This window comes from Artemia sp. Qi Xiang Cuo, chromosome 16 (genome assembly GCF_049724085.1).
Source record: "Artemia sp. Qi Xiang Cuo chromosome 16, ASM4972408v1, whole genome shotgun sequence".
Classification (NCBI taxonomy): Eukaryota; Metazoa; Arthropoda; class Branchiopoda; order Anostraca; family Artemiidae; genus Artemia; species Artemia sp. Qi Xiang Cuo.
The window spans coordinates 2,002,197-2,027,423 of NC_142809.1; the positions used below are offsets into that span (position 1 = coordinate 2,002,197).

The 25,227-nt window shown below is 34.0% G+C and overlaps 1 protein-coding gene across 1 annotated transcript in view; it reads left to right on the forward strand.

The window, feature by feature from the left end:
- The window catches only part of Rim (Rab3 interacting molecule), a 555,972-nt gene that overhangs the window by 310,887 nt on the left and 219,858 nt on the right, over positions 1–25,227 (forward strand). The gene's annotated exons all lie outside the window — the stretch shown is intronic.

The following is a 25,227-nucleotide window of genomic DNA, read 5'->3' on the forward strand; positions in this document are numbered from 1 at the left end:
TTTAAAAATAGAATTTCTATATCTTTAGCCTCCCGCATAATTCCAAGATAACAAGTGATGTCATTTCTAACTCCTGACAGTAAAGATCAATGAAGCCCTATTTAAAAATAGAATATTAATTTTTCTCTCTGACCTAAAGAACGTTTATCCCTCAGACCTAAGATTAAAGAAAGCCATAATGTTTCCTAATTCCCCCTTCGTGAATCAATATATTCCCGTAGCAATTATGTAAATCAATTTCTCAGGTTAGGTTAGCCTAAAGATCAAAGAAGCCATGTTTGTTTCTTAATTCCCCTTCTTGAATCAATAATTCCCCCGCCAATTATGTAAATCAATTTCTCAGGTTAGGTTCGCCTAAAGAAAAAAAACAGACATAAATTGATGTTGACATCCATAAAAGTGAGAAAGTTCCTGTTTTTTTCATTCTCACTGACAACGAACCATAAAACAGACATGAATTTTTGTTGACATTTGTGAAAAACATCAAATAAATTGACAAACACACATAACCGTCCAAGAAAACATCCTTCAATGGGAGAAAATTCATGTTTTTTCAAGTGAGAAAAATTCTGTTTTTTCATTCTCACTGACAACGAACAGACATAAAAACATGCATAAATTAGTTAAAAAAAAGTTGTAGGTGGCAGCAGGGGTGAGGGGTGGGACCTCCTGAGGCCTTTCTACTAAAGACAACATGCAACTGTTGCTTAATTTCGATATATCTAACCGCTTATCCCGTTTCAAAGCAGGGATGTGGGTATTACTCAATTCAATATTTCAACCGACACATCCGGTAGCTCTGGTTAATGTGGCTATTTCAAAACTATTTATCTTTGTAAAAGTGCTGATTTTAAACTTAGTAAAACTTGCATTTTTCCTTGCCATACTTACCTCCTTACCATACCTTACTATACTTGAACATTCATTTTGCTTTTGATGGAAAACAAAATAAAACTGACCGTTTTTTTTTGTATTCATTTAATCTGTATCTCTCCTGAAGAACATACATTAAATTAAAAATAAAGGTGGGGGAAAACAATCGTCTAGCCTTTAGACACAGTTGCCTTTCCTTGAAAGACGTAACTCTTGACCTTTTTCTTCAAGGAAAAAAGAGGTCTGACTGATCGGTGTTCGTCTTGTTTTTATATTCCTAAGAAAAACTTTCTTTTTTAAGGAGAGAAAAGTCAAGCTAACTTTTTTTTGTAATGCTTTAACATTCATTTAAACCTTTTCGCTCTTGAGGAATACATACCTAATTAAAAAACAAAGTAAAGAGGAAAAATGGTCTTCCAGCCTTTAAATACAGTTGCTTGGCCTGGAAAAACATAACTGTTAACCCCATTTCTCAAAGAAGAAAAAAGCCTGGATGACAGTTTTTTTTATCCCATTTTCAGATCTGTTTAAACCTTTTTTTTCTTAAAATGTCTATCAAATTAGAGCAAGAAAAGATAAGGATGAAAAATGGCCTTCTTACATTTAACCTGTTTTTTAAACAAGAAAAAAAATATGTGGCCGTTTCTCGTCCATTTTTACATTCAAATAAATCGTTTCTTTCTTGAAAAGTGTCTATTAGTTTAAAACCGGAAAAAATTAAGATGAAAAATGGCCTTCTAGCCTGTACAAACAGTTGCCATATGTGAAAAAGTATGACTGTTGCCCCTTTGTTATGAGAGAAAAATGTGCAGCTGACCGTTTTTCTTTTAGTCTTACATTCATTAAATTGTTCCATCCTTGTAGAATATATACCTAATAAAAAAAAAACTAGGCTAAGAAGAATCTTCCAGGCTTTAAACTCAGGTGCAAGGCCTAGAAAAAAGCTGTAAACGTTTTTTTAAGAGGGAAAAAAGGCAGCTTACCATTTCATATTTTACAACAAGAACATGAATTTGTATCCCTCAGACGAGATCTCTCGCATTGTGCCTCGCTTTATCAAGCCGTCAAGGCAGACACGTCGCACACAGCTCGGTCCAATTATCTATAGGAGGACACGCCAAGAATCGAGTACTTGAGGTACAGCTTCGTCCGGCGTTATACTTCTATCCTGGGGATAAAATTACTGCTAGTTCCACTGTTGACTCCTTCAAGAGAAGGTTTAACAAACATTTAAAACCTCGAGGTTTCGGCACGAAGTAAAGGAATAGCGGCCTATCAAATACCTTTAAGTACCTGGCACCGTGAATATAAAAAAAAAAAAAAAAAAAAAAAAACATGTTTAAAGTTTGAAAAGGATAAGATAACGTAGAAATGGCCTTCTAGTACGTGTAATACAACGCCCTTACTTCATCAAGAAACATAACTGTTGACCTTTTTTTTCGAGTAAAAAACAATTATAAATGATTTTTGTCTTTACGTCTTTACGTCCTTACGTCTTTACGCCTGTCTTTACGTCCATTTAAACTGTAAACATCAAACTGATCATTTAAACTGATCAGATTAAAATTAGGAAGAGGATGGGTTATTGTAAACCATCCAAGGGCACTCAAAGTAATTTCAGCAATGCTAGATGTACGTGCGTATATTACAGATGTAGTTTTTATTTCGATTACTCCATCAATGTTGTTTGAACTCCACACAGTTATTACGACTGTTAGTACGGGTTGGAATACTGTTTTACAGACGTAACTTCTGACTATGAAACAATCTGTAAATATCGATCTGTAGATACCACTCACTGTAAAAGTCTGAAACCTACTGTGTCATTGGTGCTTTACTGAAAAAGAATTATATTACAAATATTTTCTTTTGTATTTATTACAACATTGAAAATAAATATAAAAATTACAGTAAAATTAAACCTTGAACTGATGAGCTTTCAGCAATTAATATTATTATATATCAAATATTTAGTTTAATTTTATTAGTTCATTCCGAGACTGTTTAAGACAAATATAGCTTCACTACTAACAAGAGTTGGATACTGCCCCCTCCTTTCTTAACTTTAAAAGTATAAAGCCTACTGCATCGCTGGTGCTTCACTGAAAACGAATTATATTACAAAAATTTTCTTTTCCAGTTATTAGAGCACTGAAAATGAAAATAAAATTAAAGTGAAATAAAATCTTGAACTGATGATCTTTCAACAATTAGTAACATTATATCAAACATTCAGTTTGAATTTATTTTTACTTTCCAAGACTATTCAAGAGAGGGGTGGATCCAGGATTTTTCTTATCGGGGGGTGCATAATAGGTTGCTTCGACAAACTTGCAAAAAAAGAAATTCAAGCAATTTAAAGGGAACCTCAACAATTATGTCGTAGGTAGGTAGTGAAAATGGTCATAAATTTAATCACATCTGTTGAGGGTTAAAGTTCTATCACATCTATCAAAATAAAAATAACGTAAAAATATTGTGTAAAAAAATAGTAAGTTATAGAAACCACCCCACCATAAAAAAGGTGTCCATCATCTAGAAAAAAATATGATATTAAACATTTTCTGCGAAATTTTTTGCCTTTGCACTTCTGACCGCTATAGCGTATGAGTTAAGCTTTGTATTACATTAACTAAAAAAACAAGTTTTTTTAACTGAAAGTAAGGAGCGACAGTAAAACTTAAAAAGAACAGAGATTATTACGTATATGTAAGGGGCTGTCCCCACCGCAACGCCTCGCTCTTTAAGCTAAAGTTTTTTATTGTTTTATAAAATTAAGTTGTGAGACGGAGTCGAACTTTAGCGTAAAGAACGAGGTGTTGAGGAGGGGACATCCCCTTTCATATACGGTATAATTTCTGTTCGTTTTAAGTTTTAATGTCACTCCTTACTTTCAGTTAAAGAAATTTGTTTTTTTTAGTTAATTTCTGAACGTTTTTGAATTAATGCAACTTTGATTTTGGATCCCCGTACATGAACAATTAAAACGAAATTCGCAAATTAATTTTCCTTTTTTTGGCTAAATGGCTTTCTCGAAATTTTGTTCTGACGTAACTTACGAATTAACTTACGTAACGAATTTCTATATTTGTATGTTTTATTACGTATATTAGGGAGTTCACCCCCTAGTCAATACCTCGCTCTTTACGCTAAAGTTCCAATGTTGTTTGACTCATAAACCGCTGAATCACAAAAGGCCGTCTAACTATATTAATCAGTTCTTTTTAAAGTACTAAAAAAACTTTAGCGTAAAGAGCTAACTATTGACTGGGCAGCGAACCCCCCCTCATATACGTAATAATTTCTGCTCACTTTCAGTTTTTATGTTGCTTCTTACTTTCAGTTAAAAAAAAAAAACTTGTTTTCTATTTAATTTCTGATCGTTCTTTAAATAATACTGGGAAATCTGGCGCCTCCTTCATAGAAATATCCCATCCGCCAAGGAAATATCCTCCATGAAAAGATCCTCCCCCATAACCCCTACTCTGACCCCGACCCCCCACTAGAAAAATAATCTTCCCGAAAACGCTCGTATACTTCCCAATAACCAATACTATATGTAAACAATGGGCAAAGTTTATAACTTAAAGCCCTTCCCCCGGGACCAATGAGAGATTAAGTCATACTCAAAGACATATTCTTTAGATTTTCGACTATGCTGAACAAAATGGCTATCTCAAAATTCTGATTGGGTTACTTCGGGAAAAAAATGAGCGTGGGAGGGGGCCAAGTTGCCCTCCAGTTTTTTTGATCACTTAAAAATGGCACTAGAAGTTTTAATTTCCGTCCGAATGAGCCCTCAGGATATTCTAAGACTACTGGATCGATACGATCACCACTGGGAGAATAATAATAATAATAATAAAATAAACACGCATCTGTGATCTTTCTTCTAGCAAAAAATAAAAAATTCCACATTTTTGCAGATAGGAGCTTGAAACATCTATAGTAGGGTTCTTTGATACGTTGAATCTGATGGTGTGATTTTCATTAAAGTTCTATGACTTTTAGGGGTTGTTTCCCCCTTTTTTTGAAAATAAGGCAAATTTTTGATGGGTAAGACTAAACTTGATGAAACTTATATATTTGAAATCAGCATAAAAATCTGCTTCTTCTGATGTATCTATTGGTATCAAAATTCCGTTTTTTAGAGTTTCGGTTACTATTGAGCCGGGTCGCTCCTTACTTACAGTTCGTTACCACGAACTGTTTGATAAAAAAATTGGTCTTGAACCATCTTTTGGGGTCATCCATTCATTGTGACTATTTGTATTGGTCTAACCATTTAGCATGTCGCTTAACTTTATGGCATCGCTTAGTAATTATGATAGTGATGAAGAGTAGGAAATGAAGATACAACTTATATATTTGTAAAAAAATGTATTGAAAATTAAACACTAGTTTGTTTAGGGATATAGCAAGAAAAATTGAACAAAGAGATAGAAATACATTTAAAATGAGTGTTTTAAGTATAGGCAATCAAGCATTAACTAATCACTATTTTTTTTTAAATAAAGTTTTAATAGACAGTGTCAACTTTGACGAAATCTAAAAAAATACTAATTAAAATTTTACTTTTCATAACAACATAGCGCATCTGTTTACTTTAAAAAGTTTCATATATTTTGTTTAAATTACAGAATTTACAATTTTATAAGAAAAAGTCTATTTCTTTATTTCTACTCCCGCCATATCTATTTATTGCACGGTCGATGTCTACCTCAACAGTTTGGTGAACGTTTATAATGGCTAGTCCTGTCAGTCTGTGGTCCTGTCAGTTTGGAGCTCTTCTTTAGTATTTTCTCTACTATTCATCTTAAAATATTCGAATAAAGACCAAAATGGTCAGAAAAAGTATGAACTCTAATAAAGATGAATGTAGGTATTTGCTTCAAACTAAGTACATGAGTCCAAATACTCTTTAAAAAACAAATAATTATGTTTTTTTTATTTTGTATTTGATAGGTATAGATTGGTTAAGTTAAGTTCTCAGGGTTTTAAGCTGTGGTAGATTTCTAATTAATTTTGTTTTAGATTTGATATTTTTATATATTCAATTCAAATGTTTAAATCTCGATATGTCTGTTGAACACAAAAATACAAATTTGAAATTCTTTTAGCATTAAGCATTAAGAAATTATTTTAGAAGAATATTCTTTCATTAGAAATTCTTTTAGCATTTAGCATTAAGTAAGAGAATTGTCCTGTAAAAATTATGATTTATAAACAACTAATCGTGAAAACTTGATTGGATGGTATCTACCAAAATAAGTATAAACATCCTTAGCGGTATATATTGAAGTTTATACAATTTTATGGATAAATATATGCAACCCCTGTACAAGAACATGAGAAAGTAAGATATTTTGAAGTAATTCCGTTTCCGTGGTTAACTCAAGTGGTGTGAATTTCCTCTTATTTTCAAAATCTCGTTTGTAAATGTTTAGAAAATTTATGCTATTCTGTTGATTCAAACTAAGAATTCAGAGACCCATCTATACCGGCTAGATAAAAAAAAACACATAATTATTTGCCTTTTTTTATAAACATTTTTTGAAAATCTTAAATGATTACTCCGACCTTTGAAGGAGTATTTCGACTCAAATACTTTGTTTTAAATGTATACTTATACGAACCTTTGTTAAACTTCAGATATTTCTAAAGAGTTTGGCCTTTATTTTAATGTTTTAGGATGTACAGAGGAAGGGATATGTCATAAAACGCAAAGCTTTAATTAGATGGAAATTGGCAGTAAAGTGGCCACCATTTGCTCACCGAAATCCAAAACTTAAACTAATAATATCTTTGCACTTCTCATACGTTTACTTTACATTATACAAATCCCCTACAAAACAGCAAATGTTCTAAAAATCACCCCGCTTCGCAAAAAAAAAACAAATTTTATGACAGTAAAAAAAGTAATGATATCAATTTCTTTGCCTCTCTGCCATAGAAAGACTCGAAAACAAATATAAGACAGTAAAAAGAAGTTTATATATTAAGCTTTTCAGCCTCGTTGTGACAGCACAATCCTGAAATATCATTTAGATAACCTAAAGAAAGCAGTATTTTAAATTTCCCCTCCTTGTTATTACGAAATGAACATTTTCGCCTTCCAGTTGGCTTTTTGCTAATTAAATAAAAAAAACAAGTTTTTTAAACTGAAAGTAAGGAGCGACATTAAAACTTAAAACGAACAGAAATTATTCCGTATATGAAAGGGGCTATCCCCTCCTCAACGCCTTGCTCTTTACGCTGAAGTTTGTTATTATTTTAAAAAATAAAGTTGTGAGAAAGAGTCAAACTTTAGCGTAAAGAGTGAGGTGTTGAGGAGGGAACAGCCCCTTTCATATACGGTATAATTTTTGTTCGTTTTAAGTTTTAATGTCACTCCTTACTTTCAGTTTAAAAAACTTGTTTGTTTTATTTAATTTCTGATCGTTTTTTAGTTAATGCAGCTTTTATTTGCATAAAAATTTTACTTTTCTTTTGCTAAATGGATGTCTTTACAAATTAACTTACGTGACTAACTTCTATATTCGTATATTTTTCTTCTGGCAAAAAATACAAAGTTGCAGATTTTTACAGATATGAGCTTGAAACCTATGTAAAAGGGTTTTCTGATACGCTGAATTCTGATGGTGTGATTTTCATTAAAATTATTTCAGTGGGAGGTGATTCTACCCACCTAGAAAAAAGATCAACTATTAGTCCATATACCTCGAGCCTTTGACAAATAATACTAAACTTACTAAAATTTATATATTTAGAACCTACCCTGTACACACATTCCTTTTATACATTTATTGACATCAAAATTCTGTTTTTAAAAGTTTCGATTACTATTGAGCCGTATCGCTTGTTTTTTTATTGTTTTTTTATTACGTATATGTTATTACGTATATGAAGGGGTTCTCCCCTTAGTCAATACCACGCTCTTTACGTTAAAAGTTAAAAAAAAAATTTGATTCCCAAACCCTCTGAATCACAAAGGCCGTTTAATTAGAATAGATAGCTCTTTTGAAAGCACTAAAAAATACTGTAGCGTAAAGAGCGAGGTATTGACTTGGGGGAGAACCCCCTCACATACGTTATAATTCCTGTTCGTTTTAAGTTCTAATATTCCTTCTTACATTTCAGTTGAAAAAACTTTTTTTTTTTTATTTAATTTCTGATCGTCTAATGATCGATTTAATTTCTAATGCTGGGAAATCCGGCGCCCCCGTCCGAGAAATGTTTCTTACCCCAAAGAAACATCTTCCCCGGAAATATTCTCCAGAGTAACCCCTTCCTCTAGCCCCCCCCCCCAGAAAAAATCCTTCCTGAAAATGGTTGTATACTTCCCAATAACCAAAAAATTACACCGGCAAGTTCAGCGCCCCTTTCCTGACAATATCCCTTCCTCCACAAACACTTCTTTCGTGAAATGATCATCTAATATAACCACCAAGCCCACCATACCAACCCAAAACCCACCAAAACAAAAAATAAAAAATATTGTAAAATACCCAAAAACCAAAATAAAATGTTAAAAGTTGTTAAGTTAAAAAAATTTATCCCACCCACTGGGCAAATAGGGGGATTAATTCACCCTAAAAGACATATTTATCATATTTTCGACCATGCTGAACAAAATGGCTATCTCAAAATTTTGATCGGGTGACTTTGGGAAAAAAATAAGCGTGGGAGTGGGCCTAGTTGCATTCCATTTTTTTGGTCACTTAAAAAGGGAACTAGAACTTTTAATTTCCGTTCCAATGAGCCCTCCCACGATATTCTAGGACCACTGGGTCGATACGATCACCCCTGGGGAAAAAAACAAAAAAAAAAACAAATAAACACGCATCCGTGATCTTTCTTCTGGCAAAAAATGTAAAATTCCACATTTTTGTAGATAGGAGCTTGAAAACTCTAGAGTAGGGTTCTCTGATACGCTGAATATAATGGTGTAATTTTGATTAAGGTTGTGTAACTTTTAAAGGGTCTTTGCCTCTTTTTCTGAAAATTAGATAAATTTTCTCAGGCACGTAACTTTTGAAGGGTTGCCCTAAACTTGATTAACATTATATATTTAAAATCAGTATTAAAATCTGATTCTCTCTATGTATCTTTTGGTATCAAAATTCCGTTTTTTAGAGTTTCGGTTACCATTGAGCCGGGTCGCTCCTTACTTACAGTTCGTTACCACGAACTGTTTGATATGGACAGATTCCCTTGATAAATCAAAATTTAATTAAATACTTTTAGGCAGTATGTGTCATCAGTAAAATCTAACAGAGACCGTACAAAGTAACTGAAACTTTGTTTCAAACTTGTTTGCAAAAAAAAACAGTCTTAACAATTAAAAACGTTGAATTAATAATTCAACTATTAAAAACAAAATACAAAAAGAATAACTTTCTTCCCAGCGCCAACCAGAGCAAGCGGTCTCAACCCCAAATCTACCACTACGTTAAGGAGGGGTGCGTGCACCCCGAGTCCCCACCTGAATCCGCCACTGATTCAAGACATATATAGTTTTCAGTAAAGCGCTAATGACGCTGTAGGTTTTAGACTTTTAAGAGTAAAAGGGGGCTCTTGATTTTTGGGAATTTTGTTCGTTTCACGATTGATATGCATATTCAATTTAATGTTTCATTCATTTTAAGATTTATTTAATCATTTATATTAGTACTGTTTATATGTTTTTTTTTGCTATGATTGTTTATTTAATTTATGTTCGTTTTGGGTTTAATTAATTCTTTAAAATTAATTTCTGGTCATTTTGATTTTGAGTTATTTTATGTTTCTATTTCTTATGATCTTACATTTAAAATGACCTTTAATTTTCTTTAAGAAACTTATTTTTCGGAAAGTTTTTTTTTAATTAATTGCGAGAAATAGCAGCAATATAAGCAGGGTTGAACTTACGGCAGTGAAATTTTTCAGGTTTAGTGAATTCTTCCCTTTTGTAGAGGCTAATCTCCTTACAACCGGTAATTATCTGATTGCAATGAACATCAGTCCTACCAACTTAGCTGAACTTGCTACTTTGAACTTACCACAGGAGGTTTTTTACTTGTTGTATATAGTAAATGCAAAGCTGCCGGCAACTCTCAAATTTAAATTATTACCAAAATTACCAATGTGGCTGAACTCAACTCTGCTAAACGATTTTGCTTCTGCAATGTTATTGCCTGTTTTATAGGCTATTATCCTTACAGACGTCGATTATCTAATTGCAAGGATTAACAGCATTCCATCAAGTGGTCGGTTGGGACATATATCTTGATATAAAAGCTTGATGCTCTATGATAATAATTTCTTTTCATTTGTAAAAAACAAGAAAAATTTATTAATTTTGTGATACAGCAGCTGTAACTACAAATTGATGTTTCAAACGCTTTCCTCGCGTAATTTCATTTTCTACTCTGCTCTTTATGCTTTTCTCAATTGCTTTTACTGCACGTACTAATATTTCAGTTATGGCTTCCCCCTTTTATTACATCAATAAGAATGAACTCCGGAATCGTAGACTCTCAATTAGCAAACATTAACCTTTTTTATTTCAGTGTGTTAGTTAGGAGCTGTTGTTTCGTAATAGTATGCCTCTATTTTCCCTGCAAGAGAAAGTTAACCTATACTAGTTAACAACGTCTCCGTTAACCACAAACATACATTTATATATCCATATTGCAACAAACTAACCTCGCACCATGTGGTTTAAGAAAAAAAACGGAAGTTTTCATTTCGTTTAAAAGAAAATTTTAAGCCACATTGAATTTCTACCGCTTGTATTGACTTGAGCAATAACTTCATACAGATAGTGCAAATATAGTAAACGAATAATAAAATAAGCTCTTTGCGCATCGATTCTTCCTGTGGTTCATGTCGATTCCTCATCCCTCGTAACTTTAATCGCACAGTTGCATTTCCTTTTTTTAGTGCATGGTTTTTGCCTCAAAATTCTCCAAAGTGATTAAGCTATTATGACAATAATTTAGAATCACAGTAAGTATTTAGCCACAAGAGTGGGATGATTATCATACGTCAGAAATCTTGACATATTAAACGAATAATAATTTTATATTTATCTGTAAATTTTTTCTGAAAAACGGCACAATATTTTTTTTTTTTTTTTTGAAACTTGGCACTCGACGATTTTATCGTGTTAAAAGGATATAACTAGCTCCTGACTTCAAGAAAATTCGTCCAGGAGCTTAATTCTAGACAAGCAATCTTTTATATGAATGGTGTCACAAATGCCCTGGCGTCCAACACCCTAATGCTTTTACTTTTTACAGCGAATAAAATTGAGTGAAATTCAAGTTGTTTTGCGAAATGAGACTAAAAAACTGTATTTCTCTTCCCCGATTAAAGCTCGTTCCTCTGCAGGCATGTTTGAAGGCGGAGTGAAGAAGAAAATGGAATTAAATTTGACAGTAATTCATCAATTGACTAATTACTAAAAGTAATAATGACAATTAATCAACTCAAAAAATAATGTTGAACGTAAAGCACGAGACGTAGCAACACCCTACTTTCTTCTTTCTTATTTGTATTTGCACCCTTGTAAAACTTACATTGGAATTTTTTTGTAATCCATCCTTTAAATGACTATTATAGTAATTGCGTTATAACTTTTCTTTAATTATTGTTTTGTATAACTTCTTTTATTTGTCTTTTATAACTTGTTTCTTTTATTTGATGTCAATGGGAAATATGGTCAACCTATCTTAGATAAAAGAAAATTACTCGTGTAGGCGAGAGGGGTATGTACGGTTGGTGCAGCCTTAGAGCCTGAAATGTGTAACCAGCGGCGACAATTCATGAACTTGTAGGGAAGGGGACAGAATATGTGTACCAAAATTAAGGGGGGAGAGCAATTTTTCAATTTTTTAATGTAAATACTAAAAAATAGTAATTTTTTAAATCTAAGAGAAAGGCAAAAAGTATTGGGGGAATGCCTCTATCCCCTGTGATCTCTCTTCCCTGCAATCCTTCCCCCGATTGACGCAGGTGGGTACAACATACTTTTATATAATGATGCCAGATGGTGCGTATTTGTGTCTCTTAGGTGCTTATTGAGATTGCTGCATATTTTAATGAACAGCCAGGCTGTTCAAATGGCTGTTCTTTCACAAGTCAGGGTAATTCCAAAGTAAAATGTTGTAAAATATTACACATTCGCTAGACCTGAAATACTTTGTTTGCGAGGAGAGGGATTAACCGAGTCTTGGCTTCGTTGGTCAGGTCCTTTGGAATGGGGGCCAGTTGCCTGACTTTTTAAACTCAGCCAGAGTCAACCCAGCTCTAAGAGTACCTGGAGAAATGTCGGGAAGGTAATCAGGAGGGGTGTGTGAAAGCACAGGATGGCTGGCCCTCAGCCCTGCATTACTCTTCGTGGCTGAAGTTCCGTGAAACGGAGATCATAACAACCGGTAGGAACTGTAAAGTCCAGGAACGTATTTATTACCTTTATTATTTTTTTTGTTACTATCAGTTAGTACGTTCTCTTTGATTAAATAAATTACTATTTGACGATGGTTGAATCATTAAAAAAAAACTTTGAAGAATTAGATATGCATTGATGACTCTTTTTTCTGCGGTAGAAACGAACAAATCTGGGAAACATTTCATCTTCTATCAATTTAAGGTCTTAAATACTTTGACCATTTTAGCTAAACTACATCTACTATTGTCCAGTTTAGTTATATGTATATATATATATATATATATATATATATATATATATATATATATATATATATATATATATATATATATATATATATATATATATATATATATATATATATATATATATATATATATATATATATATATATATATATATATATATATATATATATATATATATATATATATATATATATATATATATATATATATATATATATATATATATATATATATATATATATATATATATATATATATATGTATATATATATATATATATATATATATATATATATATATATATATATATATATATATATATATATATATATAGATGTATATATTTTCTTATTTCAGTTCTGCAGAAATCGGCGCTCATGCTTTTTTCAAATATTTACCGTCTTGAATATTACACTCTTTGTAGAATCAGATGTCTTATACTAAGGAACTTTTTCTTTGCAAGGAAAGTTTAGAACAAAGACTGATTCAAACCATTTAACTTTTCGTCTACTGTTTCTCCAAATGGATATTTCACATACTACTCCTCTGTTACACTACGCTGCATTTGATGATGTGCTGTTCACGGTTTTTTCCTTTCATTACCTTAATTTTTTTTAGCTCTTACATTTTTTATAAGCAAAAATCGATTTTGTATTTCACGCCGTGGGAACTTGGACAAGAATGTTCCCTCTAACTCAAGATTCTTGCATACTTTCCTTTTCCTTGCTATAACATTTTATTTGTCTGATTCTGGGAACATGGTTCCTTGATAAAAATTTGAATGTACCCATTAGAAGAAGAATGGATATGAGAAAAACTTGGCTAGAACTTCCTGAGCTCTACTTTTTAAGAAAGATTAATGTTCGTATCCTCTCAGTTTCAGAAGTGCTATGAAATATGTTTATTCTAATTATCTAATTCCGGATTTCTAAGAAAGTAATCGACATTTTCTAAATTGTGAAATTTTAAAAAAATGGCAGGATTAAAAGTTTACTGCAGCTTGCGCTAAAAAGTCTTTAATGCTAAAATCATATTAAGTTACCAGACATAAAAGGCCTATTCCCTTTTAACTTAAGGCTTGGGTTAATCCAGTCCACCCATTTTTTGCTTCCCGAAAAAGAGTTGAGGGAAACTTGATTGAGCTCAGATTTGACTTAATTGCATTTGTTTATGTTTTTCGAAAATCTAAAACGGAACAAAATGCTCGTCGCCCCTGAATGGGACGGGAAGGGTGTGTCAGAAAACTTTTTGGGATTTTGGAAAGAGAAATGCTTGGAATAGATTGGCGTTTATGGGTAGCTTGTGCTGCTGTGTTTTCCTCATGTGGCTTGGTGCTGCGGTGAATAGTTGGTAGTAGTAGTAGAAATACTACAACATTATGAACGAGAAATACGTGACTCTTCACCGAGTCGACGTCATTGTGTCGACTGTGCTTTTTTGTGAAACTATGGAGCTGAAATTTACCAATACGAAAAGCTATGCATTCTTATGTATGTACATTTTAGGAAACATGCGTACAAAAACAATTTTTAAGAAATTACTTTTCTGAATTATGGAACAAGATAGAAAACTATAAATATTCAGTTTTTAACCAAGCTAAATGAAAAAGGAGACATATAATAAACTATAATTTTTTCTTTTTTTTTTTTTCAGGTACCTCCGATAAGCACAGCCAAGTATTAAGTTTTTCTCAAAAAGAAAAATAAACGACTATTTTTCTTTAGCTGAGGTTATAAATTAAGACCAACTCTAAAATAATATAATTTCTCAACCAATGTTATCAACCAAAGATTGATAACATTGAAAGGTTTATCAGCCAAAAGTTCTTCTTATCATGGTTTCATTGGCGGCTAAGGACTAGCGCACACGGGGCAAATGTTTCAAGACAACGGTTGGAAACTAGTCTCATGCAACTGGTCTACGACCAGTTTATAACCAAAATGAAACGTGTCTCCGCCCAAGGACACGAGTGGTTGTGGATCAGTTGTGTTTATCTAATTGAGCAGTGCAGTGTGGTTAACTATTTTGAGTTCTGACGAGGAAGACTTTTCTTAGGGTTCAGTGGGAGTATTGGGTCCATCCCTACTTGGAAAAGAATGCAAAGTCTCATTTTTTCTTAGCAGCAAAAAAACTGTCTCAAACAGATAGAAAATTTATCGCATTTTAACGAATGTTGCATTTTACAGAAAGTTTATAACCGTACAGCTCTTAATGCTTCTCCAATTCTCCTACGAATTTTACGTTTAATTCCAGGTCTGACATGTTTAGAGCCAAAATAATTGGACAATATTAACGCGGTAGCTCCCAAAAATGTGTGGGACAACGCTCTGCAACGCAACAGTGACCAAGGCTGACTGATTTGAAACCAATCTCATCTGAATTGCCGTGTGGGCGGGCCCACAGTCCACTTCAAGGCCATGGTCACAAAACAGTTGCGTGTGCAATCAGTAGTAATTCTAGTCTCAAAACAGTTGCCCCATGGGCCCTGGGCCTAAGGATATTAAGTTGAAACTTTCAGGGACTTTTAAAGGGAAATGTTTGATTAAACTAAATCAAAAGACTCTATGTGCATCAAGGTTGTCATATGGGCAAACCTCCTGTATCTCAGGAACAGAAGACGGTACTGAATTTAAGTTTTCAGGAAAAGTTTAGTGGGACGCTGAATTTAATCGAACTACACAATCTGCATCCTGTTTGTTAAAATGACATATGTACAATATCTCAGAAACGGACAAGGGTTTTAAGTTAAAACTTTAAGCGAATATTAATTGGGATACAGAACTAAATTAAAAGACACTATTTGCAGCCAGGTTAGTAGAAATGGGCTATTACATACGGATTGCACATAATTTATTCATGGTTTATTGATCCACGAAGGGGACTAGATTTCTGAGAAATTGATTGCATAATCGACTAGGACAAGAGGGGAACTAGATTTCTGGAAAATTGATTACATAATCGACGGGGCAATGTATTGATGCGCAAACGGGAACAGGATCACGTGTCTCTTTCTAGGCTAATCAGGGAATGTTTCTAAATATATTGTTCCGCTAACGGGACAGAATCACGTCTCTCTTTCTTGGACATTAAGAGAGGTACGTAAGGTTTCTCTTGCATCATAATTCGCCCTCGAGATTTGTTTATAATGGATATACGTCGAAGGCTGAAGTATCATACAGTCTCAAGTCATCATGTAGATAACATTGAATATTGACGAGTTGGAAGTTTTAGCTACATAGATTTATAATTTGAGTTCTGTTTAGTAAATTTTCTTGTGTTTTTCCAAATATAATCATTTTTGAAGTCCCCCTTCAGTATATTCAAATTCAGGGTAACCCCCCCCCCCCCAAAAAAAAGAGAAAAAATATCCACTATGCGATGTTTATAGTCGTTAGAAAGCATAAAATACGCTCTTTTTTTACCATGTAAACCCCCCACTGTTAACGATTTTAATTCTTTCATTGGAAATAATTCCCTTTTTCAAAAAATATATACAATTTTCAATGCTTTCTGTATTCTAGCAAAAGTGACAACTTACATCCGTCAACCCTCAGATATTAATATACTGATCCCCTTATGACATTAAGCCGTTAACTTGACTTTTATCATTTCCGTAAAGATTTAAATAGGGGTAATTATTGACACCCGTCAAGTGCACATCCTACATGCTATATCCATATGAATTAGGATAGCAGAGTTTTTGCTGAAAAATATATTTCTTCATTCCGGTCAAATTATCTACATTACATCTTATTAATTATTTAGGGTGCGTTTGCCACCTAAAATAAATTTTTTCCTATTATTATTTGTTTTCCATTTTGATTCCTCTGTGTCGATGTGGTGGGGGAGGGGGGTTAAAAAATCGATAAATACCTAATACCAGAAGGTTTATTGAAACGAGGGTCCTTTTAAATGATATAAACCTTTGACCCTAGAGGAATAATGTGCAAATATATGCGTGGCGTCTCTAGGCATGTTTTTTAATTTTTTTCTAAATGGTAAAAATATAAACATTGATTTCTATCCTAAGGCTACAGACTACTGATTGTCAAGGTTTATTTTTCACAAGTTTTCTTTGTTGATTTCTAAAACTAGCTTCTTCCTCGTAAATTTTTACTTTTTGCTTTGCTGAAAAGGGGAGAGGGGTTTCTTTGGGACAATGGCAGTCGCTTTCTAGACAAAATTATGCCTTACAATAAATTCTGTAGATTGGGGTGCTAACAGGGAGTCGTGATTTTATAATATATTTTTTCTTCTTTGTTTTGACGAATATTAGAGGTTCCAGTCTCCACCTGAAAAGAGAGCTAGGGGTAATGACGCATCTCCTTTGCAACAACTGGAGATGGCTGGCCCATCCAGAGCCAGCCACATCCGTTCCAGACCAGCGCTGCCAGGTCAAGTCCCATCCGCACCAGCCCCTATGCAGCCTGGCAGAAAGCTAAAGAGAGAGTGGTTGGCTGCTCACACGATGGTGAAGCCGACTGCTCCAACCCCCCAAGCCAGTGACATCACGGCCACATCTGCATATCCCACTGATATTGCTGGCCCGGCTGCACAAAAGCATGACGTCACTGCCCCGTCCATCCTCCGACACGTGTTCCCGGGACCATCCGGCACTCAATTGCAGCCAGAATTTGGAGATGTAAGCATTTTTACCTCTAGTTTCTACCTGGTTATAGAAATATCTATCTGCTTCTTTCAACATTTTTAGGCCTTTATTTTCACCATTTTTCAACACAGTAAAAAAGCGTCAGAGATATTAAAAGACATTTTTCGCTTTTTTTCAACTTGATAAAATATAATACTCCCTTTGAATCATATCAAGTGCATGCATTCAGCCTACTGAATTAGGTTAGCAAAGCCAGAAAAGACACAATATTACTGTCACAATTTCCCATTGTAAGTAGGAAAATCTTTTACGATATAAACTGCTGTATTATAAATGCTTAAACTTGCTTCTACAAATATGATAAAAACAACTTTTTCTATCGGAATGAGTTATGTATCAAGTCCATGTGTTTTAGGATGAAATGGATAGGCTATCCATTTCAAACCATTTAAAGACATCGGTTTTTTTCCATAGCAGATAAAGAGTATTAATTAGACTTCTTTTTTTGGGGGGGGGGGGGGTTTCTTTAAAAAAATAAAAACCTAATAAGTCATGTTTGAGATTGTAAATATCTTATTTTAGTTTGGAACTTTCAGGATATATAGATTAGTTAGAGTAGTGAATTAACCAAATTCTACTACTACTACTACTACTAAGCGTGTTTTTAAGCACATGTAAATAATAATCCAATTTTAAAAAATAGGGTGATTTAGACAATTTGAAAATAAGCTATTTTCTTTTCTAGATTGGATTGGTTCCATATCCTTTGTCTCCCCCCTCATCAGTTGAAGAAGAAGAAGAACCCATTGACGCGCCTATAGAGTTTCAAGCCATTTAGGACAATTCACCTATCAACGAATGGACTGGTATTCTTAATTCTATTGAAATACCTTGTAATAATGATAATTTTCTAAGTAATTATTTCAATGTAGATAGTAGTACAGTTGAGCAAGGTAATGTAGCTAGTTCAGAGGGGGACTTGCCATTGCTAAGTCCAACCACTTTGCAAATTTTATTTGATTTTTCACTGAATTAACTTAGAATCTTTCCCCCTAAGATAACATTAACATAGTTCTTATTCAAACATATGAAATGACTTCAATGGATTCTCACAGCCCTATTGTTGAACAGAGTGGGGGTGGAGGGGGGGAATTATATACAAGTGGGGGAGGGTAATAATAAACAATTTACAATACTACCAGATTTTCATCAATCAAATTCAATATTAAATACATTAGTCGTCTATAGTGCAACCTTTGGGTATCCATTTAATTCACTTATGGGGGGGGCGAATTTTAAATTTGACTCTATAGATATTTTCCATGTATAGTTAGATAAAATTCGTGCACTGTTAGAAAATCAGATTCAGGTGTGGCGGGTAGGGACTCTATTAAGGTTTCAATTGTTTTAAAGATATTTTATTTAAATGAGGGCAAAAGTGAGTTGTATGACCATTATGTACACACCGAGATGCTAGTGGTCTATCCTCATTTGAAAAATTATGAAATAGTTTTTATGCAATGGATATACCATATTATTACGCATTTCGAAAATTATAATGAGAATGGTAGTTGGTCATTATATTTATTTATTGGAATTTTAAGTGTTAATAATTGTAAATTTAAAAAAGATTTTATTTTAAGAGGGGGTGGGGAGAGGTATACAGTTTTAAAATATAATCCCGATTTAGAGGGTTGTCAAGGCGTTCTACGAATCTGTTTTGAATCAGGTCAAAATGCTTCATGTATGCTTTCCTCATATCAGCTTTCGAACCTCTACAACGCGATGCTTCAAAGAAAAATTTGGAATACTGGGCTGTACATGGGAAGGAGGGCTCTGATTTTCCCCCTGTAGATTTCACTTGTTTAGAGGGAAAATTCCCAGTAACGCTAAGGTCTATTGATATTTTCGAACGGGCCAATGCCCATTTAAATATCAGTGCTATTGTAATTCAGTAGTAAAATGAATTTGAAGGCGGAGCTAGTTTTAATAAAGATTGAGTCTTTTGCCCAGTCAAGAGCGTTTCAATTGGATGGGTGAAATAATGGGTATATTTGTTATACAAACCATCTAGTAGACCTAATACAATTGACCATTTTAACAAAATTACAGGTATCAGTAGAGTTCTTTGGGAGGGTAAGACACATGGGACAAGTCTCTACTGGCCATCATGCATGTCTAGATTTCATAGTGATTTAAAACTACAGAATCATATGAAGCATTGTAGACGGTATGGTTATCAATAAGTGGAAACAGTTTCGGGTGACACGGCCATTTTAAGATTTAAAAATTCCCAAAATACCCTCCTTCAAAGCAATAAAATCTCTCTGGACTGTGAAGCTAGGCCAGTGGATGTGAACGATCATCGATTTCCGAAATCAATCAAAGAACATCAAGCTATTGTGGTTTCCTATGCCCACGCGCAAAGAGACAACTCTAACACAATGTAGTTGTTAGTAATAGTAGAGGCGTTGGATGATAACGAGTGCATGATCAAGGCATTGACTAAATTAATTGTCACTGCAAATGGAGCTATTTCTCCCTTGAGGTATACACATAAATACCCATGGTTGTTGTCCGTAGTGTTTTCCCTAGTGATTAAAAATCAAAAAATTTATGGGTTATTAAAAGGTCTATTTGAAGAGGGGATTAAGGCCAAAGGAAATCGGGTGAAAAGAGGGGGGAGGGGAAAGTCCGAAATCATAACCACTTATGGCAGAAAATTACATCAGGGGTAGTAGCAGATCAATCTTGCAATGTGAATGTAAGCCAGCAGTTTTTTATACCGGTTTTCATTCACAATTCAAATTACGATTTAAAATTTATTTTACCGGCTTTGGAACGTATGCACAGGGAGGGAGGGTGAGTAGATAGTCCATGGGTAAACAATTCATTTACCTACAATATTACCCCCAAATCAGCTGAGAAGCTGGTGCTTCTCGAGTTGAAATGACAGGCGGAGGATAATGGGCATACCTGCTGGAATAAAATCAAGTTTTTAGATTCATTTAGTTTTTCCCCAAGGCTTTGAGTCAATTTATTCAAGTACAGAAAAGCGAATATTTTGATAGTTGTCCTCTGCTTAAATAGCGCTTTCCAGACAGTGAAATGTATGACCTACTGACCTGTAAGGGTATATATGCATATGACTAATACTGTTCTGGCGCACGCTTAAGCGAGGAGAAACTACCTCCCATTGATGCTTTCTATAATTTACTTACCAATAGTGAATGCACTGCCAAGAAATATGAATTTGCCGAGAGGGTGTGGGATAAGGGTAATTGTAAAAATGGGTGGGATTACTGTAGACTATACTTGGCCAGTGATGTACTAACTCTTTTAGATATTGTCTTTTAAGAACCCAGACCAAATTTATTCAGAGTTTGGATTAGATTTAGGTTATTATTTTTCCACTCAACATTTGGTAATGGACTTTATTTTAAAAATTAGTAGGGAGGAAATAGGATTGATCACTGAAGTGGATCAACACCTTTTTGTAAGATTATCGATGAGGGGGGGTATTTTTTTCATGGGGATTGCGTTTTAACAACAGATCCGAGTGGACAAGACACTGGTGTAAAGTCAAAGGCAGTTTTCATTGACATGAACTCATTGTACTCCTCGGCAATGTCTCACTACTCTTTGCCGTGTGGAAACTATAAATGGTTTGAGAATCCTTGTGAGTTCTCCTACATTCACACCGTCGAGGACAATGGGCCACAAGGATGGTTCTTTGAAATTGACGGGCACATAACACTGGAACTTCACGATTCTGTCAAGGATTTTGTATTCCCCTGTTTTGTTGTGCTTTTCCTTGTCAAAGTTACATTCTCTGGATTTTTCAAAGTTCGTATTAGATTTCTTTCGTTGAAATGCAAGAGTTGGAATAATTCAGTAGTGTTTTGTTGTACTTTACATTGTCATAATTACATTCTCCTGATTTTCTGAGCCTATACAATCGATCAGTGACCAAGGAATCACTGAGCGTATACAATCGATCTTTGGTTGATGATATGGGTATGCACTGGACCCCCTCCAAGTAGAAACTGATTGCAGATCTAGACCCTAAACAGAATATCGTTGTTCACCATGTGCTTTTGCGCTGGATGGTGAACAATGGTTTCAAGATCACAAAAATACATAGGGTCCTGCAATTCAGTCAGAAACCCTATTTGAATTCGTTTATTGACACCTTTGTCGGTAAACGCTCTCAGGCAAAAAGTAAAGTAGAAAAGGAAATGTACAAGCTCATTTTAAATTCAGAATTTGGCAAAATGTGTGAAAGTGTACGAAAGAGATCCCGTTGTGACGTCGTAACCTACCCCCAAGAATGTGCACGAATTATAGCCGACCCTAATTTTACAACATTCACGAGCATAGAGTCGAACATGGTTCTTCTACACAGGAAAAAGAGAAATGTTGTGCTGAACAAGAATATAGCGGGGGGTATTTCAGTACTGGAAATTTCCAAAAAACTCCTGTTGTCGTTTTTTTACAATATGTGCAAGGTACAATGGCCAAGGTGTCTTTTAAATGCTGTCAATTGCTTGCAGGTTTCTCATATTCTATTCTTAGTGTTCAACTGTGCTGCTATTGTTAGTGTTCATGTTGTAAGTTGTTTTTTTGTTTTTTGTGAAAGATGTTGTTCTTATTGCTGTACAAATAGTGTCTGCTATTCATTCTGTACAGAAAAATGAAAAAACGTTGTTCTTCATGCTATTGTTGTTGTTTAAGAAATAGTGTGTGTGCTATCGCTATTCGTGCTGCAGATTTTATGTTGTACAAAATGTGATGTCAATTAATGAAAAATTTTGTTGTTCTTGGTGTACAAAAAAAGTGTTTTTGTCAATAAATGAAAAAATGCTGTTGTTGTACAATAGTGCTGTTGTTAATAAATATTGTTGTTCTTGCTGTACAAAAAAAAGTGTTTTTGTTAATAAATATTATTGTTCTTGTTGAACAAAAAAGTGTTGATGTCAATAAATGAAAAATGTTCTTGTTGTACAATAGTGCTGTTGTTAATGAATATTGTTGTTCTTGCTGTACAAAAAAGTGTTGATGTTAATAAATGCTATTGTTCTTGTTGAAAAAATAGTATGTGCACTATTCATGATGTACAGAAAAATGTGTTGATGTTAATAAATGAATGAAATATTGTTTTTGTTGTTTTTGTTAACGTAGATGGATCTATGAAAAAATTATTATTTAGTTAATAAACCAGTATGGGTTACAGTTGTCGAAGTCCGATTGTTGTCAACAGCAGAAGCAGCAGTATCTATGAATTTAAAACACCATTCAGGTCGCTTCTGTGTGGTCCATCAATTTCGGGGAATACGACACTTTTAGCTAAAATAATTCAAAAGTGTAATAAAATGTTTTTCGAAAAACTAAAGAAAATTTATTATTGCTATAGTATTTGGCAGGAGTCCTACGATCAAATAAAAGCTATTGCCATATCCATGCCAATACAATTCATACGGGGACTTTATATTTTCAATAGTATTGAACCAAACTCATGGCTGATTATTGATGATTTGGCTGAATCAATCGATCAGTTCTCACAGGAAATGCTACAACTGTTTACCGTTCATTCTCATCATGAACACATTTCCATAAGCCTAGTTCTACACAATCTGTTTCACCAGAGTAAATGTATGAGAACCATTGCTTTGAATTGCACAATCTATATTAACTACCGAGTTGTTCGTGATTCTAGCTCGCTAATAACTCTCAATAAGCAAATATATCCAGGTGCTCCCAAATTTATGCTGTCAGCGTACAGTCAGGCAACAAATAAGCCCTGCGGGTATATTTTTCTAAATCTTAATCAGAACAAACACGAGGATATACGTTTAGTCACAAATATTTTTGACATAAAAATTACTTTATGTCCTCCAGTGAACAGTAGAAAAGGCTATTAGTTGCCATCATGACACTGAAGAAACTACACGAACAACGGCATTTATTTTCCGTTCTAGGCACTTCAAAACCTCCACTCAGGAAGGCCATACTCAAACATGGTGTTGACAATGATTTCATTAATCTAATATCTGAACATTGTATAAATTTAACTGAGGGCAATGTACACTTGCCAGAAGGTGGTAGACTACAGACAAAGCAACATCGTTCCACGGTACCTGGCTTGGGTTGCAAAAACAAAGGAAAGATTTTTAAAAGAAAACGTCTCCCTCAAGCGGGTAGTAGCTTTTTTACACTCTTACCACCAATAATTGCAGGACTTGTAAACAGTTTTCTCTAGATGGCTAAAACCTATAAATTGGCACCAATAGAATTTGTCCTCTCCCCCTTGGAACATTTTGAAGACAATCTAAGCAAATTCATTAATGACGAAAATATTGCCGATGATAAAAAGCTAGTGTTGCTTCAAGAGGCATTGCGACGTGTGGACAAACATAGACCATATCGTGAGAGACCCACCACCGTCGTCGTCACAGATCCCTCTAAACAGGAAACATCTCCTCAAGATTCTGCACAATCAAAGGAGAAGGAATTGAATTCCATAGTTACATATATTGGAAACCTATTGCCAGTGACCTATCGAGAACAGAGTAAAAGAGTCTTAGCATATCTTATGTTGGAAACTGGTGGTGATGATCATCAAGTTCAAGTCGATAGCACAGGGAAACGAATTATAATTCAGGGAAAAAGTTATAATCTAGTTGATTTAATTTGTGATATGGTGACGAATCGTAAAGGAATTTTATCATTTGACAATAATCTATATACCTTTCTAAATGCATCAAACTTCCCCAAAAGTCTTATTGGCAATAAGCAAATTCTAAAAAAAACTAAGAGAATATAGTCCTCAAACAACGCCAACACCATTTAAAAAAGAAGAAGATTCAATCTTGGAAAATACTAGCAAAAGCAACAGCAATAATTTGATAACACCAAAGACGATGGCTAGATAAAAGTAAAGAACCATTGAATTACCTTACATTACGGAAAATGAGAGGGCTTATTAGACTACATGTGTGCGATCAATGTGGATGAAGTTCCGAAATATATATATGATTATATTAGTGTAGCAGGAAATCTAAGTTCCCCCACAACGCTTTCTAAAGTTGCCTCCTACATAGATGGCTGCACATTAAAAAAATCAAAAGAGTATCTAGAAAATGCACCGAGTTACACACTGCATCGGAATCGCAGGCTTTGTGGCAAACAATATCGACAAACTAAAGCCTTTTATCCTCTGCATACAATGCAAACTGATATTTTAACTTTAGACGCGATTCAACGGTGTCAAAATACACCCTACAAATATATTTTAGTGGCAAACAGTGTCTTTAGTCGCTATGCCTATGTCATTCCATTGCGATCAAAGAGAGGTGCTGTAGTTGCTCATGCTTTAGAAATTATTCTTGAACAGGATTGCTATAGAAAAATTCGATCGGATCGCGGTAGCAAATTTGTTAATCCACACATGGAAAAGGCTCTATTTAAATATAATACAAATTTCTATCATAGTCATAGCCCGATAAAGGCTGCATTGGCTGAACGATTAATAAGAACGATTCGTCTATTAATTTCAAGATATTGTACACTGAAAAATACTGTTGCTTTTTTATTTATTTATTAATACCAAGATACGGTAAACTTTAACAAGCTTGTCGCACTAAACAATTATAAAAAAGTGTATAACAATGTCAATGACATAACAAAAACAAACAGTGACTGATGGGGATTGTGAAACTTGGTTCCTTCTCACATATTTCCAAAATCTTTTTGGGTAACTTTGGACTGATGCTATAACATTTGTCTCCACGTCTTGACAATTTAAACGAAGAAATTTACTTTCTCTATTTCTAGCTCTTTTATAATTTAACCAAGAATCTAAGGTTTTAAATCTTAAGTGATAACGCCACCTATCACCTTTTTCATTTAGCATTTGTACAATATACCAAGGAAGGATCTGTCTATTTTTGAAAAACTGTCTACTAGTATATATTGGTACATATTGATCTTTACCTTCTATAAGGGCCTGCTTAATAAAATCAAAAGATGCATCAACAGTAGCATTACATTGCTGTAACTCCTCT